The sequence below is a fragment of the Giraffa tippelskirchi genome, chromosome 10 (genome assembly GCF_054371585.1).
Source record: "Giraffa tippelskirchi isolate mGirTip1 chromosome 10, T2T-mGirTip1v1.2.pri, whole genome shotgun sequence".
In the NCBI taxonomy this organism is placed as follows: Eukaryota; Metazoa; Chordata; class Mammalia; order Artiodactyla; family Giraffidae; genus Giraffa; species Giraffa tippelskirchi.
The window spans coordinates 23,015,313-23,030,295 of NC_137284.1; the positions used below are offsets into that span (position 1 = coordinate 23,015,313).

Genomic DNA, 14,983 nt, shown 5'->3' on the forward strand with positions numbered 1-14,983 from the left:
AAAAGCAGATAACACATGAGATTTATTCCTTAGTAACCACAGACGTGTTTTTAGTCATTTTCATTACTATAAAAGAAAAGGAAGAAATTCCAAGTATAAAAACTGGTACAAAAGTCGAAGGTGAAAGTTGACAAAATGGAAAGGAGGGGAGGGAGAAAAAGAAAATGCAAAATGTGTCAAGACCAGGTATGTAGAAAGACAAGGAAGACTTGGATAAAGAGAGTATGGGAGGAGAAGGAGTGGGAGGTGGGGTGGAGAGGAGAGATATTTGAAGGGAGACTGGAGGGGAGGAAAGGTGTTATAAGTAGAGGGAACAGCATGGACAAAGACCTAAGGACAAGATGGAGCCACAGATGCCTCATTCCTCCTGCTGCTGTGACTGGTGATTTGCAGATTGGTCTCCTTTTGAGGGCACTGAGCTGTTTGAGAGCGGGGACTGTGTCTTCCCTTCTGGGCACCCCTAAGGGCTTAGCAGAAGACCTGAGCCCTGAAAGCCTCATCCAGCCTCCTACCCATTCAACATCCATTCATCTTCCAACCATCATCCATGCATCCACTTACCCATCTAACGGGGATCTTTACCATTCAGTGTCTAGGATCCCTTGAACAATTGATTCTTAGCCTTGTGAGCCTCTGTGTCCTCAAAGATCCTATTCCCGCTACCCTCAAAAGCTGAGAGGAAGGGAGAAGGCACAGCTCAGGCTGTCCACAGGGGCTCTAGTGCAAAGATTTAAACTCAAGTTTGTTGTTGTTGTTCAGTCACTCAGTCATGCTTGACTCTGCGACCCCATAAATAGCAGCATGCCAGGCCTCCCTGTCCCTCACCTCCTCCTGGAATTCGCCCAAGTTCATGTTCATTGCATCGGTGATGCCATCCAGCCATCTCTTCCTCTGACGCCCTATTCTCCTGCCCTGGACCTTTCCGCAGCATCAGGGACTTTTCCGATGAGTCGTGATGTGGCCCTTCACGAAGCAACTGTCAGACCCGATTTGGGGCATCTGAGGGGGAGACCCCAGCTGCAGTGCCCTGTAAAATGGAGGTACATCAGTTCCTGGCCTGCAGGACTGCTGGAGGATGAGTGGGGAGAACTCAGTGGGGTGAGCTACTACTACTCGCTGGTAGGTTTAAATTACACATGAGGTAAACTGAGTTTGGCCTTTTATGTATAAATGGCCTTCCTGATTCAACTTTATTCCAAAAAGGGTTTGAGGAAGCTTACAGTATATAAGCTAATGTAAAATGATAACCTATAGATAGTCAAGGAAGTCAGAGTAAAGCAGACATTAGAGAGGGGAAATCAGATTATATCCAGGGCAATGATATATCCATGGGTTCACATATGCTACCTGTGACTCTGAGCTTTCTATGAAATGAACTCCCTTCAAAGTTTTATAAGTCTCTTTTTGCTTTATAATACACACATAACATAAATAACCTCTCACAGGGAAAATGTCTCATTGCTTGGAGAGCTTTGTCACAGCCTGCCCACACCCAATTCTCACACAGTGGCCTTCAGCCTTTGGGAGGAAGCCCAGGGGTCAGTCAGCTTAAGAAGAGCTGAATGTGGGGACTTATTCTTTGTAGTCCCAGCAGATAGATGGATGGAAAGATAGATGGATGAATGATAGTTGGATGATAGATGGTGGATAGATGGATAAATGGACGGATGGATGATGAATGGATGTTGAATGGGTAGGTGGATGGATGACGGCAGTGGAAAGAACCTGAACCTACCTGCCTATGTGCCTGGATATCACGCACCATCTTGTCTCCATCCTGAATCAGGCCAACCCCCTCCTGGATCAGAGGGACTCAGCTGTCAAAGTTCTACAAGTGTCTAGGGTCCACCCAGTGTCTGGAGCTGAGGATGTGGATGGAATGGGAGGCTTTAGAGATCATGTTTTTAATCTTGCTTTAAAAATTATTGTTCTGAGTATGCCTCCTTGTTTCCTTTCCTGCCCCCATCTGTACATCAGACAGGCCCTGGGTATGGATGGATCTCCCAGGCAATTCTGCCATTGGCCTCCAGGCTGGGAGTGTCCTGTTGTTTGCTAGGTGATGGGGAACCAGCCATCCCATGCCCTGCCCAGAAGTCTGCCCAGTAACAAAGCCTTAATGAGGTGGAAGGGCAGCTGAGCTGTGCTTGGGGTCTGAGCCTCCCTAGGATTTGGAGAAGCCACTACAACTCTCCCAGCCCAGGTTTCTCTGAGTCTGAAACAACTTTTCATGGTGAATAAGAGCCAAACTGCCAGAGTTGGAATCTCTGCGGTTTACTAACTGTGTGACCTTCAGCAAGTTAGCAAACTTCTTGGTTCCCCAATTTTCATCAATAAGCGTATCACTTACCTACAAGATTTGTAATGAGGATCAAATAAGTTAATTCATTTGCAGCAACAAACATAGTACCTGACCCACTGTAAGCACCTCAATGAAAGTAATGTAAGATGGGTAAAACCAGAATTGCCTTGCTCACCTCTTAGGTTTGCGGTAATACTCATTCATTCATGCAATAGATTATTGAGCACTTTCTACATTCCCCACCTGGAACTAGGATCTGAAGGTGAGCTGCCTGTCGTTGGGAGAAAGGACTTTGCAAACTGCAAGGTTGTACAGATAAGAAGAGAAACTCTGGTCTCACCTGTGCTTGAGTCCCTGAAACAGGCGTCTTTAAAACACGACCAGCTGCACAACCTTCTTCAACCAGAGTTTAGGCAGCACCCCAGTTCATAAAGCAATGGAAGCAGGGCGGCTCTGGTAGGATAGATGGGGATGTAGCAGGAGGCAAATCCTGCTGGTCTGCTGGCTCTGTTCCTCTCTGCTCCAGCCTCTGCACCTGGTGGCCCATAAGGCACCTTCCAGAAACCCCTTGGCTGCTCAAAGCACAGATGAAACCGTCTGGTTTGGAGTGGTTTGTGTCTTTCTTTTGGCTCGCACAGATCTCTCTCTCTAATGAATGTATCTTTTGAGCACTTCTATGTTGACAGCAAAATAATGGCAAAGTACAGAGTTCTCATATACCCCTATGTCCCCCGTGTCTAACTCACAACCTCTCCTGTGACCAGCATCCTGCCCAGGTGGTGCATTTGTTACAATGCCTGCACTGATACAACGTGATCACCCAAAATTTCTAGTTTACAATGGGATTTGCTCTTGACATCCCACTGTCTTTTAAATGCACTCTCTTGTCAGCTTCCTGATAGTTCAGTTGGTAAAGAATCTGCCTGCAATGCAGGAGACCCTGGTTCGATTGCTGGATCAGGAAGATCTGCTGGAGAAGGGAAAGGCTACCCACTCCATTATTCTTGGACTTTCCTTGTGTCTCAGCTGGTAAAGAATCCAGCCGCAATGCAGGTGACCTGGGTTGGATCCCTCGGTTGGGAAGATTCCCTAGAGAAGGGAAAGGCTACCCACTCTAGTATTCTGGCCTGGAAAATTCCATGGACTATACAGTCCATGAGGTTGCAAAGAGTTGGACACAACTGAGAGACTTTCACTTCATTTGTTAGCTTGATGGGTGCGTGTCTGGATACTGGTGTCCAGGGGCACGCAGCTCCATGGCCGGGCGGCAGAGGTCATGCTGAGTGGGGGTGACTGCTGTGTAGCCGTGACTTTCCTGGTCTCCTCAGAGTCTGCATCCGGAACCTCCCCCAGCACCTTCTATACAGCAGATGCTCAAGCCCTCCAGGCCACAGTGAGGATTATGGTCAGGACTTCCCCCAATCCCTATGTGCCCTCTGTTTTCTGGAACTTCTCCTTAAAGACCCTTCTGGCCACTATAAAATTTTTGTTTTTAATATCCAACATGATCCTCTCCTTTGTGACTTTTGGGCCACCTCCTGTTCCATTCCTTCATCCTCAAAATACTGCCCACAGGAGAGACAGACAGTGGTGGAGGCGCCAGATGGCTGTGTGCTCTCAACCAAGGAAAGCTCTGAACGGGCAATTCGTAGTCATGGTCTGAGACGCTGGGGCTGCTAGTGCTCACTTGACTGTGCTGGCTGACTTCCCTCGACAATAACTATATACAACAAGCACACACACACACACACACTCACATACTCTCACACAAACACACACACACACACCCTGAGTTTTTCAGCATTTAAATGGACTTGCGCTCATATTCAAACTCCACTTAGGTAACTTGGTTAAGTCCTCTGTGCCTCTATTTCCTCATCTGTAAAATGGGTACAATCATAGTACCTCCTCATAGGGCTGTCATAAAAGTCAAATAAGATAATATAGGTAAAGCACTTAGGACAATGTAGGGCACTGCATGACTATTCAGTAAATGATGTCTGTTGTTTTTGCACTTACTGTTATTACAAATGCAATATTTATATATATATTATAATATATATGTATTTTATATAATATAGCATGTATCTATAATACTGTATTATATTAAAATTTTCTGAGACAAACAGTGCTATAATGAATCAGCTCTAAAAGGGGCAGCATTGAAGGTGGCAATGGAATGATTCACATATCTATCACCCATAAGCCTAATTATAATAGTTTTCATGTACTGAGTCCCTGAGATGTGCCAGGTGATGTGCTTTGAATATTATTGCTCTGCATCTTGGCAAAGCAACCATTAGAGTAGGCTTGGTTTGTTGTTTTACCTTTCAGGACACTAAACCCATAGGCCCTTCAACTGGAGGCTCTAGCTACCTCCGTACCAGCTGTTGGGGGACCCTGTCCTCTGCCAGCCCCAGCCCAGCCCCATCAGCAGAACGCTGGCCTCTCCGCCAGCATGTTCTCTGAGCTGTTTGCTTTTACACTCCCTACTTTATCTGACAGCCCACACACAGCTCCACGGCTTAGGGGGCGTCTCCCCAGGCTACAGAATTTTTATAAGCAGCGCACAGTGGAAACATTGGCAAGCTTTTTTTTTCCCTTTTTATTTTCCAAAATACAGCCCTGCACCCTGTGTGTGTGTGTGTCCAGTTAGGCCTATGTGTCCTTCTTGGTGTTCAGAAGCTCAGAGCCCGTGGCATCTGGCTGTTTATGTGTGTATATTTTAGTGTGAGCCCGCCTCTATTTACCAGTATGCAAAGAGAACCATTTCTGCCTTTCGGGGTGTGTGTGTGTATGTGTGTGTGTGTGTGTGTGTGTGTGTGTATGTGTGTGGTGTTTGTGGATCTCTGGGCTTCTCTGCCTCCCCCAGGCAGTGTCCAGAGGCTCACTTTCCCCTGCGCGTGTGTGTTTGTGAGCCTGTGTACATGCCCGTGTCTCTCTCCAGGGTGTCCAGAGACACGTGTAAACTATCCTTCACTCATGTTGTTGAGACTCTCCTAGGATACTTTGGCCCGGCCAAGCAGGGAGAGCCGGGCATGGGAGTGTTTAGTCTGGAAGGCAGGCGGGCGGGCAGCAGAGACTCCCGGTGTAGCACCCAGGCGGCGAGCGGACCCCAGGGCCCCTCCAGGGCTCTGGATGATGGGGTGGGGGTGGGGGACGTGTTCCAGGGCCACGTCTGGGATCCACGGGGCTGGGTGTTCCTGCTTGGGCAGCCCTGGGCTCAGGACAGTTCCTCTGGCCTGAGGGCTGAGCCAGCTCTCAGCCAACTCCAGTCTCGTGGAGACAGGTTCCTTATTGTTCTTGTTTTCCTTTTCTTGTCTTTTTTAAATCCTCAGAAGAATAGATCTTCATGCTGAATTGAAGCTACATTAGCACGGGCATATAGAAAGAGCTAAGTCGTTTCTGACTTTTTTGTGACCACATGCACTGTAGCCCGCCTGGCTCCTCTGTCCATGGAATTTCCCATGGACACTCCCAATACTAGAGTGGGTTGCCATTTCCTTCTCCATTAGATCCTCCCTACCCAGGGATCGAACTTGCGTCTCCTGCATTGCAGGCAGAATCTTTAGTGCTGAGACACTGAGGAAGCCTGTATAGAAAGAGCATGAGCCTTTGGTGTCCTGGTTCTGTCATATGCTAATCGTATAATATTGAGACAGGAACAGTTACTGAACTTCTGCCTCAGTTTCCTCATCTTTGAAGTAAGTCTAATAACATTACATTGCAGGCTTTTTCAGGAGCCTAAACCATAAAAATCTGTGGAGACAACCTCACAGGTTCTCTGTCCCTTTTCAGTCCTCTTGTCTGTGTGGAATTTCTGGGTAACAGCTTAATGACAGGAATAGCAATGCAATGCTATGAATTTCTAGGAACAAAGCTTTTTATTTTATGACCTAGTTGAGGGGCAGAGAGGAGGGCTTAGCTTCCCAAATGTTTTCTTTTTGCTGGCTTAAACCTTCATATTTCACATTAGTCAGTGTTTGGGGGCATTTAAGGCAACTGGAGGAGGGGGAGGATGGAGTTTCTGCAGAAAACACGTACCTGCCTTCCCAAAAGGAGCAGGTTCATGAGCAGGGATCCCATCCCGGGCGCATCAGCTATTAGCAGGCTGGCCATGAGGGTAACAGGTTGCTTCATTCCCTGCATGATGCTTGGACACTATTCTAGGATGTGTAGACTCCTTGCTAAATAAGACAGACACGGGTCCTGCCCTCAAAAAACTTCCGGTTTCTTGTGTGGAGAGAGAAAGTAAACACAGGGACCAAGGAAATGCATACCAGCTAACTTCTAGGACATGAAAAAGGTTAAATGTGGGCAGTGTGATAAAGAGTGAACGGTGAGATGTGGGGTGCATGCGTGCTTCGTCGCTTCAGTCGTGTCCAACTCTTTGTGACCCCACGGATTGTAGCCCACCAGGCTCCTCTGTCTCTCCTGTGTCTCTGACATTGGCAGGTGGATTCTTTACCACCGAGCCACTGGGGAAGCCCTGAGATGTGGGATACCACTTACAAAAGGTGGCCCTAGGAAAGGCCTCCCTGAAGAGATAGCTTTGGTCCAGACCTAAAGGATAAAAATACAGCAAAACAAAGATCTGGGACAGGAGGCAGGGGTAGGGGGAACGTCTAAAGTCTTCTTCCTCTTCGGAGTACAGGCCCAAGTCCTTACAGTAGCCGGTGAGTGCCTATACGATCTGACTTGCTGCTCCATTGCTGTCCCCAGGTCTCCAACCACACTGGCTCACATCCACCTCAGGACCTTTGCACCTGCTGTTTGTTCCACCTGGAGTACTCTTCCCACAGATATCCACATGCCTAGCTCACTCTCTCCTTCAAGTCTTGCTTAAAGGTCAACTTTTCAATGGGCTTCAGACTCTCCTTTTACCCTATGCTATTTTCTAACTTACTCTGTAATTTATTTCTTATTTTTGTATTTCTCTCACTCCTGGATGATAAGAACCATAAGGGTGGGCGTTTTTGTCTGGTTTTATTTGTTGATGTAAATAAGTACCTAGAACATTGCCTGGAGCATAGCGGGTGTTTAATAAATATTTGCTGGATGGATGGGTGGGCCCCTGGGGACTCAAGGCCAATCCTCATCACTAGAAGAAGCAATCGGTACAATCTGAGTCTCTCCCATGGGTCTGGCCATGTGCTAAGTAAGCTATGGTAATGGGGAGCCCCAGATTTGACATGAAGATGGGGCCAAAGAAAAAATTAGCTGAAAAGTCCTGAGTCAAGTTGGGGAGAACAAGGTTCTGAGGGTAGGTACTTGGGTGCCCCTGAGGATGATGAGAAATCTGAGAAGGGGCGAGTTAGGGGTGGGAGAGAGACAGAGATGAGTGGTGTGAGAAGAAGTCCTCTCCGGGATACGGGAGGAGAGAGAACTATCTTAGCTAAAGCTGCTGCTGCTGCTGCTGCTAAGTCGCTTCAGTCGTGTCCGACTCTGTGCGACCCCATAGACAGCAGCCCACCAGGCTCTGCCGTCCCTGGGATTCTCCAGGCAAGAACACTGGAGTGGGCTGCCATTTCCTTCTCCAGTGCATGAAAGGGAAAAGTGAAAGTGAAGTTGCTCAGTCATGTCCGACTCTTAGCGACCCCATGGGCTGTAGCCTACCCGGCTCCAAAGCTAAGGGGTTGGAAAAGGATGGGAAGATCCACCAGTACCAACATGCACACCCAAACACACATGCCCACATTCTTATAATGTGGTCCCAGGTATCCGTGCACAGAAGCACAATGATGCTTCTCACAGACCTGAGTTCATATTCATCTCTGCTCGTCACTTGCTATGTATTCTGGGGTAAGTTACCTAACAGATCTGTGCCCTGTCTGATCCAAGGCTAAATATTTCTTACCTTACAGTAGTATTGTGGGGGTGATAACTTAATTATTAAACACATCGACTTTGGAATCAAGTCCAAATTCAAATTCTGGTTTCAGTTTTTATAAGCTGTGTGTCCTTTGGAAAGTTACCTAACCTCTCTGATCCTCAGTTTCCTTAATTGCAAAACAAGACTAACATCAACCTTATAATAAAGTTATGGCGATGAAATGAGACAGTCAATGGAAAGTAGAATACATGCTACATATGACCTGAAAGGACTCAGCACAAGGCCTGGCATATAGTAGGCCCTCACATGCAAAAGGGGTGTGTGAAGAAGGCAAGACTGGCTGAAGTGTGTAGGATCAGCTAAGGACCAAAAGACTCATGTGTGTGCTGGGCCAGGGCTCTGTCAGCTTGGGGTCCATGCTGGCCATGGGAGTGGAAGGTTTTCTGTGGTGAAGTTCCCTGGTCACGGGCCATAGGAGCTGCAATTCTGACCTCATCAGTACCAGAGAAAGGAGGCAACTTGTGCAGAGGACAGTGTGCCCTGGACTTTTATGCAAGGCCTTTTCCCAAGTGGAGAGTTAATCATATTTGTCTCCAAAGTCACTTGCCACAGTGACAGCCTACCTGTTTCCAGGGCTTCTAAGAGGTACCTGGGAGGGAGCAGAAGGAAGCCTGGTGAGAGAAGGGCTCCTCCTGGGGTGAGGAGGAGTCTCCCCTCAGTCTCCTGTCTGTGCCCTGAGGATGATGGCCAGATGGACGGCTCGTCCTGCCTGCAGGGTGAAAACTTGGGCTCTGGAGCCGGGGAACCGAGGTTTCCATCCCCCCACTGCCTGTGCCATCTGAGACAGGTCCCTTAACCTGAACCTCTTTCCTCTTCTCCAAATGAGATAATGGTAACTCGTGGCCATGGAGGCTGTGGGGAGGTGGAAATGAGTTTACTCCTGTGAAAAGCTCTGCGTGGGGCTGGCGCAGGGCAAACACCATGAAAATGAATGAGGGTTCCTTTCATCATGCCCGGGGAGGGTCTCCTGTTGCTGACACCCTTGGAGCCGGTGCGTCTCCCTCCCACTCTGCCCCTGGGGTTTTGGCTCCCTGGATGCTCGCTGTCCTGGTCAGGAAGTGCCTTGCAGCCCGAGGCAGCCGGGGAGTTGGACTCGTCAGGCGGGAGAGGCGCCAGTGGACATTATGTTCCTTCCCAGGAATGGGAAATCGGGAATGTTCCTGGGCAAGGAACAGGGCTCTGGGGCGAGCACGCCGGGAACATCCACTCCCCCTCCCGTTGTGCTCCGAACCTCGCTGGCCCTGCTGGGCCCCGTGGGGGAGGAAGATGCGTCACAGGGGCGGCCAGGCCTGCGTGGGGCCCCTGGTGCATCTGTGCACAGCCTTGCCGAGTATACAGTCCCACACATTCACAAATAACCCCACAGCCCTGCACACACACAGTGACACACTTACAGGCAACCTCAGATATGTGTTCATAGGTCCACAACCACATGGCCACATGCTAATTTCTATTCATTTGTACACATGAAACCCACAGGAGCTGAAATTCCGGCCCCATGTGCACGCACTGGCATATATACACAGGATATAATAGCTTAATCATTTCCATCATTTACCCATACTCACACCTTCCCAGGTGGCTCAATGGTAAAGAATCCGCCTGCTAATGCAGGAGACACAAAAGACATGGGTTTGATCCCTGGATCAGGAAGATCTGGAGTAAGAAACAGCAACACTCCAGTATTCTTGGGATGGAGGAACCTGACGGGCTACAGTCCACGGACTCGCAAAGAGTCGGACACGACTTAGCGACTGAGTACACACTCATACTCAAAAATGCACACTCTGTTACCTGCACAATCATATAGGTATTGATACCCATAAATACACAGGTGACTGTGCATACCATAAACATGCACACACATGTAATTCCACACACATAACCATGTACATCAAAGTCCCCTAGCCATTCGGCCTTCTGGCAGCATCCATTACTATACTCTCCAAATACAACAGCTCAAGGCCTGTCACTGCCGCTCTGACCAGCACCCTCTCCCCAGCATCGCCAGCATCAGCTGCTCCCTTCACGGTGCATCCATCTTCCTGGCCTTACTCCAAGCACCTGAGGCTAGGACCCTCCTTCCAGTGCCCATCTTCATTCCCAAATGTCACTGCCATGGAATCTCGTGGCCACCAGGCTTTTGTGGAAAATAAGAGTGGGCAGAGAACAGGTCTTTTTACCCAGAAACCAGGTGTACTCCACAGAGTACACTCCCTGCCTGTTTGGGGTTCTGTTTTCATTACCTTGGCACACCCCTCTTTCTCACCACTCTGAATCCTTTCCGCCGAGCTCAGCCCCCAGCCTGCACTCATCAGACCTCTGCAGCTCTCAGGGATCTAAGCCCAAATGGCCCTTAAGACAGAGTAATTTAGTCCTCTCTTGTCTCTCTTTCCCCTCTCGGGCCAGGAACCAAAGAGGCCCATTAAGACATTTTCCTAGACAACAACAGCAACTACTACTACTGCTAACAATGTTAGTAATAAAGCTATGTCAGAAAAAACTCCTCCGAGTTAGTTGTGCCTCTCTCCTAAAAGGCAGAGTAGCTTCTCTGTTTGATGTTAATGGCATTTTTTTCTTACATGGACATCACACTCATATACACACACACACATACACCCAGCCTTGAGGAATTAATTTCCTTTTTCCTGCTCTACCCCCTACTTCCCCCTCCCATCATCAGGACAGTTGTTGGAAAGGAGGAGACTGAGCCCCCGAAGAGACCCCAGAATGGCAGGGGGGGTGGGGGGGGGGGATGGAAACCTCCTAGTTGGAAGCTGGGCAGGGAAGAGACTGGACTGGTCTCACTTTAGGAAGGCCCCATGTGTTCACTGAATCGTTCCCTGCACTTCCCTGCCTCTCTGCCTTCTCTCCGCACTCTGGTCTGTGAGGCAATCCTGGAGCCCCTGTCGGTCTCCCCACCTCTTTGGGAATTAGGGCCCATGTTTTCCCAGCTTTGGGTCCCCAATATACCCACACAGCTTAGTGCAAAGAATGCTCAATAAATTACATATCTTTATCTTTAGCTCTCTGTATCTACATATCATTAATATTTATATCATCTTTATCTATCTGCATAGTAGTTTAGAGCAGAAAAAAAGCTGCCTGGCCCAGCCAAAAATCCTTGGCCTGAACAGCAGAGAGCCTGATTTCTGGTTCTGCCTCTACTACTCACTGGTTTTTTGACACTGAATAGATCATTTAGTTTCTCCAGATCTCTCATTTTTCACGTGCAAGCAGTTGAACAAGAACAGTGGTTTTCAAACTGGATTCCATGGAACCCTAGGGTTCCAGGAAGCTGCCATGGTAGGAGCAGGGCAAAAAGAGAAGAGGGCAATGGCTGACAGGCAGGCTCTCACTCCTGGGAGTGCAACTCCTCCTTGCTCTTTGTTATCTACTAAGTTTTCACTCAATTGCATTTAAACAAAGGGTCCTATTGTTTACAAAAGAAAAAGTTTATAAAACACTGGCCTAGATGCTTTCTGAGGGCTTTTCTAGCTTCGAGAAGATAGGATTTCTCCTCTATTTCACCCCAGAAAGTGCCTTTGTAAGGAGAAAGCAAAAACAGTTCCTTCTCTCTGGGTTTAGGGCTAGCTTTCCTTTTGTTTCTGGAGTCACCGCCCACCTTTCACCTCCCCACTAAGACTAGGGTCTTCATATAACCCCCACACACACACACCGCCTTACCTCTACTTCCTCAGACAGCAATTGAGGACCCTCCCAGCATTAAACTTTCAGGATTTTAACAAGAGACTTGTATTCAACAAGTGGTGAATGCAAAGCCCCAGCATAGGAGGTGGTATCTGAACAGTGACCTCTGAGCAGTGGCTTTGGTGACTGCCAGCGTCCCAGGAGACGGCTGTGTCCCTGGGCATCATGCCTGGCTCGTGGCTGGGGATGGCAAGCTGGGGGTGCAGATTGCTCTGTGCTGAGGAACCAGTGTGCTGTGAGACATCTAATTAGCCATCATCTTCCCAGGAGACAGCTCAGTTGTGTAATTTTTATTTCTATATTTTACATACCCTCCATCAGCAAGAGAGACTCGGGCCAACCTTTCACCAGCTTCATTGTTTGCTTGCCTTCCAGCTGTGCCAATTACCCCCCTTCTCATCTTTCCACGGTTCCCACCCACCAGGAAACATGCCTGCTGACAGGCAGGGTAGGGGTGCAGGGAATAACTTTTGCATGTTTCTTTAAAGACCCATCTCCAAGACCAGCATACTGAGAACAACTGTGTTGGCTGGATTTCCTGTCTGGCTCAGAGGTGGGGGTTGTCCATAACGGCATACCCTCCATTTACCATCTGTTTGTAGGCAGAGACATGGTGTGGTGTGAAAGATACTAGGTTTGCCATCAAACAGGAGCTATCATTTTCTAGCAATTTACCTCTCTAAGCTTTGGCTTCCTTATCAGTTAAATCAAGATCCTAATACCTTGTATCATGAAGCTATTGCAAGCTTCTATCCTTCAACACATATTTATTGGATTCCCCTGGATGAAAGAATGTTTGTGGTAGAGCTTTGCAAACTGAAAAGTGCTGTCTAGATAGGAATTATTTTCATCATTGCAGTCTGTCATTAATTATCTGAGGAGCTTTTATCAGGTTTCGATTATCCAGACTCATTATTGTGAGATTATCAGGCTAACCAACCTCTCCCCACCTGCTGTTGCCTGTTTTTGTGGTTTTCCTCTTGGTCAGTAAGAGAGGCTGATTCCTTGGAGGAAGCCCAGTAGGGAGAGACTACATCCTGAAGCTATTATTGATGGCACTTTTTTTCTGTTCCATTAGGATATGCATTTGACCTCTTTCTTACTTAGAAAACAGAATGGCCAGTGCTAGGCTAGAAACCATGAGTGCTATAAAAAAATACAAGCCCAGGTCCCTGACTTCCACACCCTCCACGTAAGTGGGAGGGCAAAGATCCACGTGCTGTTTAGCAAGCACCATTTCTGTGATCAAGGTACTTTGCTAAGTATGATAACCCACATGCTTCTCATCCAAACCCGTTAAGTGGATATTATTAGCCCCACTTTGCAGATGAGAAAACTGAGGCCCAGAGATGTTGTCACTTGTCTAAGGCCACACAGCTAGTAAATTGTATAGCCCGAAGAAGCTGCCTGCCTTTGACACTGGATTGTGTGCCGTGTCCACCTCCTGCGCTAGACTCTGAGCTCCTTGTGGGCAGAAGCTGTCACTATATCCGCTCATCGCTGTGCCTGGCAGAGGCCCCTCCTGAGTTGCTGGCCCCTGAGCTAGCTCATTCTGTACCCTCAACTCCTCCCAGCCTCTCCCCACACACCTCACCTGCTGGTCACATCCCAGAAGGACTTTGGCCTTCCTCATCTCCCTGCCAGCAGTTCAGGGCCCTCTGCTCAGCTGCCAGTTGCTGAGGCAAGCGAAGGCTCTGACCGGGGCCTGGGGCTCCTGGCTGTACTCCTGGATCTGTCTCTGTCTCCCCAGACAGAGGGGGCGGTCCCTGGCATTCAGGACCCCGGGCCCTCACCTGCCAGCAGGGCTGAGGGGGGTGGTGCTCAGCCGGCCAAGCGGCTGTGCCGCTCACAGCTGCCAGTGAAGATGGAGCCCTGGAGGCCTGGTCAGCGGTTGCCTGGGAGTTGAGAAATGTGTTGGCTCCAGCCTGGCTCCCTCATCTGAGAAATCAGGGGAACCTGACCCAACAGCCCGCTGTTTTGTTTCCGCAGTGTCTGGGGCAGCTGCGCAAATCAGGCCTGCCTGACAGAGCTGAGGCCAGGGAAAAGCAGACTGTTCCTTTCCTCTCCTCTGAGGTCCTTGTTCAACCGATCCCTGCCAGGGGAAGCATTCTGAATGCTCTGCTCAGGCCAGTGCTGATGTGCAGGGGCCAGGCCTGAGGCATCATGGAGCAACCAGGCGTGTCTGGCTTCGGCCTTTGTCCCCCTGAGGTATGTTGGGAGGATCCCTGCTCAGAATTTGGGCGGGTCTGGTTTGGATTCCTGCCCTGCTGCTTGCAGCTGTGTGCCCTTGGACAAGTCCCTTGACTTCTCTGAGCCAAATGTGGATAATAGCAGCAAACTTCGAACATGGTTGTCAAGATAGACTCACTGCAATAATATATTTAAATTGCCCAGCACATAGTAGATGCTTCATAAAAGTACATTCCTTTTTACTTCCTCACCAGGCCGAGGTTTCCTAACTTTCCCTTGTCCCTCACCCGTGTCTACAGCACAACAGAGAACCCAAAGCTCTGGCTTCTATATCGACCACTGTCCAGAAGTCTTGTCTTGTAGGTTTTCCTATGACCTAGGCTTCTGCCCACATTGCCCCACATTGTTCTCAGCACACATGTGAGGAAGGCAGCATTATGTAAACATATGGGTTATGATCACAAATCTATATGTGATCACTCACAAATCTACGTGTTAACTCACTCCATTGATTCATCCATTTATTAAAAAACAAAAAACAACCTTCACTCAACTTTTCCTCTGAGAAGGGCCCTATCCTGCACCCCAGGAATAAGACACAGTCCCTGCCCAGGGTCTACTAACTAGGAGAGTTGAACAAGTGAAGAGAGAAAGAAATCCATGAGCTAGACACACCAGCAGAAGCAAAGCACTGAATTCTAGGACACTTCAGAGATGAGTCCTCCCAGGAGAGGTGGTGTCAGAGTACTGAAGGATAATTAGAGATTTTCTCGGCAGAAAATTAAGGGAAATTTTCAGGGAGAATTATTATAGGGAGAGAGAGTACGCACACACAGGCCTATTGGCTAAGAGAACATGCCCATATGTTAGAGTTCATGAAGTGCTACAGA

At 48.5% G+C, this 14,983-nt stretch overlaps 1 long non-coding RNA gene across 1 annotated transcript; it reads right to left on the reverse strand.

Annotated features, from left to right (window-relative positions):
• LOC145523432 (uncharacterized) lies at nt 1-12,060 on the reverse strand. The gene is made up of 2 exons (XR_014066550.1): nt 11,880-12,060; nt 1-1,027 (listed from the first exon to the last, which is right to left on the reverse strand). It is a non-coding gene; the product is annotated as an uncharacterized LOC145523432 (long non-coding RNA).
• Nucleotides 12,061-14,983: the final 2,923 nt, after the last annotated feature.